This window comes from Salmo salar, chromosome ssa07, assembly GCF_905237065.1.
Source record: "Salmo salar chromosome ssa07, Ssal_v3.1, whole genome shotgun sequence".
In the NCBI taxonomy this organism is placed as follows: domain Eukaryota; kingdom Metazoa; phylum Chordata; class Actinopteri; order Salmoniformes; family Salmonidae; genus Salmo; species Salmo salar.
The window spans coordinates 30,251,765-30,255,045 of NC_059448.1; positions in this window are offsets into that span (position 1 = coordinate 30,251,765).

Sequence of the window (3,281 nt, forward strand, 5' to 3'; positions counted from 1 at the left end):
GGCTTCCATTACCTCACTGCTAAAGGGGGGTCCGGTTCGGTTGTAGTGGTCGGCTGAGGCGGATAGGGCTTTTGGTCACCTAAGGGCTCTGTTTACCTTGGCGCCCGTGCCGGCCCATCTGGATCCCTCTTTGGGGTTCACGGTGGAAGTGGACGCGTCCGAGGTTGGGATAGGAGCCGTGCTCTCTCAGCACTCGGGCTTCTCGAAGAAGCTCAGCCTGGCGGAGCGAAACTATGATGTGGGGGACCGGGAGCTGTTGGCTGTCGTCAGTATGGGAAAAAAATAAAAATGTATGAAATGTATGCATTCACTACTGTAAGTCGCTCTGGATAAGAGCGTCTGCTAAATGACTAAAATGTAAATGTAAAATGTCAAAGCGTTGAAGACGTGGAGACATTGGCTTGAGGGGGCTAAACACCCTTTTCTCATCTGGACTGACCACCGCAACCTGGAGTACATCCGGGCAGCGAGGAGACTGAATCCTCGTCAGGCAAGGTGGGCCATGTTTTTCACCTGTTTTGTTTTCACCCTTTCTTACAGACCAGGTTCCCAGAATGTGAAGGCAGACACACTGTCCCGGCTGTATGACACAGAGGAGCGGTCCATGGATCCTACCTCCATACTCCCAGCCTCCTGCCTGGTGGTGCCGGTAGTATGGGAGCTGGACACGGACATTGAGCAGGCGTTACGTGCAGAGCCCGCTCCCCTCCAGTGTCCCGCTGGGCGTCTGTAAGTTCCGTCTGCTGTCCGTGACTGGCTGATCTATTGGGCTCACACATGCCCCTCCTCTGGTCATCCAGGGATCGGTCGGACAGTGCGCTGTTTGAGTGGGAAGTACTGGTGGTCCACCTTGGCTAAGGACATGAGGGTTTATGTTTCCTCCTGCTCGGTGTGTGCCCAGTGTAAGGCTCCTAGGCACCTGCCCAGAGGGAAGCTACACCCCTTACCCGTTCCACAACGGCCTTGGTCGCACCTGTCGATTGATTTTCTTACTGATCTCCCCCCTCACAGGGTAACACCACGATTCTGGTCGTTGTGGACCGTTTCTCTAAGTCCTGCCGTCTCCTCCCTCTGCCCGGTCTCCCTACGGCCCTACGGACTGCGGAGACCTTGTTTACGCATGTCTTTCGGCACTACGGGGTGCCTGAGGATATAGTGTCTGATCGAGGTCCCCAGTTCGGGGTTTCACCCCGAGAGTAATGGGCAGGTGGAGAGAGTGAACCAGGATGTGGGTAGGTTTCTGCGGTCTTATTGCCAGGACCGGCCGGGGGAGTGGGTGGCGTTCGTGCCCTGGGCCGAGATGGCTCAGAACTCACTCCGCCACTCCTCTACTAACCTCTCCCCCTTCCAGTGCGTACTGGGGTATCAGCCGGTTCTGGCGCCTTGGCATCAGAGTCAGACCGAGGCTCCTGCGGTGGACGACTGGTTCAGGCGCGCGGAGGAGACATGGGACGCCGCCCATGTTCACCTCCAGCGGGCCGTGCTGCGCCAGAAAACCAGCGCAGACCATCAACGCATTGAGGACCGGGTCTGGCTCTCGACCCAAAACCTGCCCCTCCGCCTGCCCCGCCGGAAGCTGGGTGCGCGGTTTGTGGGGCCATTTAAAGTCCTGAGGAGACTGAATGAGGTTAGTTACAGGTTACAGCTTCCCCCCGATTACCGTATTAACCACCCATTCTATTTATCTCTCCTAAAGCCGGTGATGTCTGGCCCGCTCCAGGAGTCTGAGGTGCGGGAGGTTCCTCCGCCCCCTCTGGACATCGAGGGGGCCCCGGCCTACTCCGTTCGCTCCATACTGGATTCGAGGCGTCGGGCGAGGGGCCTTCAGTACCTCGTGGAGTGGGAGGGGTACGGACCGGAGGAGAGGTGCTGGGTCCCGGTGGAGGACGTGTTGGACCCTTCAATGCTGCGGTAGTTCCACCGTCTCCGGCCGGATCGCCCTGCGCTTCGCCCTCCGGGTCGTATAGCCTTCCCTGTGGCTCAGTTGGTAGAGCATGGTGTTTGCAATGCCAGCATGGTGTGTGCAACGCCAGGGTTGTGGGTTCGATTCCCACGGGGGGCCAGTACAAAAAAATATATATATATATAACAAAAATGCATGAAATGAAATGTATGTATTCACTACTGTAAGTCGCTCTGGATAAGAGCGTCTGCTAAATGACTAAAATGTAAAATGTCGTCCCCGGTGTCGGCACGCTGCTGGAGCCGCATGTCAAGGGGGGGGTACTGTCACGACTTCCGCCAAGTTTGGTTCGGGTGGCGGTCGACGTCACCGGTCTTCTAGCCATCACCGATCCACCTTTCATTTTCCATTTGTTTTGTCTTGTTTTCCCGCCCACCTGGTTTGCATTCCCTCATTACTCATCTTGCATATAACCCCCTGTTTCCCCTCATGTCTGTGTGTGGAATTGTCATGTGTAAATGTATGTGTACTCCAGGCTGGTTTGCGCCGGGTTATTGTATCCCGTGCGTGGTTAGTTTTCTGAGTGCTGTGTTTTGTTCACCTCAATAAAGGGCCCCATTTGCTATGCATTTCTGCTCTCCTGCGCCTTACTTCCCTGCAGCCAGTTACGCACTCCTTTACACAAACAAAAGCACAGAGCCCCAAATAATGGTGAATTACGCCTTCATTACTGTGAGACTTTAAAACTCTATAAACGTACACTCAGAACCAAAAAAAGCACAGTACAACAGCAAGCATCTGACACTAATTAAGGAGTCCATAAACACAAACAACTTCTGGTAAAATTTAAAAAAAAAAAAAACATCGAAACAAGAGGAATTAGGATACAAAATGGTGACATATGGACAACCCATTTTAAAGCACTCAACAACACCGTTCAAATTGACATAAACGCATAACAACGCCAAATTCATGAGAAGTTGAATGGATTAGAAAAAGCTATAAAGGACAATCAAAATCCATTGGACTCCCCAATTACTGACCAGGAGCTCTTTAAAACTGTTTAATTTGATCATGAGTGTACACTGCGTGCAGAATTGTTAGGAAAATTGTATTCCTCGGGATTAATTTTATTGTTGAACAAACACAATGCTCTCAGTGAATCCAAAATGTTATTGAACCTCAAACCTGAATGTTTAATTAACTTCTTATGGCTTGAGGGCGCTATTTTCACATCCGGATGAAAAGTGTGCCCAAAGTGTACTGCCTGCTACAGGCCCAGAAGCTAGGATATGCATATAATTGATAGATTTGGATAGAAAACACTCTAAGGACAAACCATCCAGGATTTTTTTTTTTAGGTCACTCTCTTTTCAAT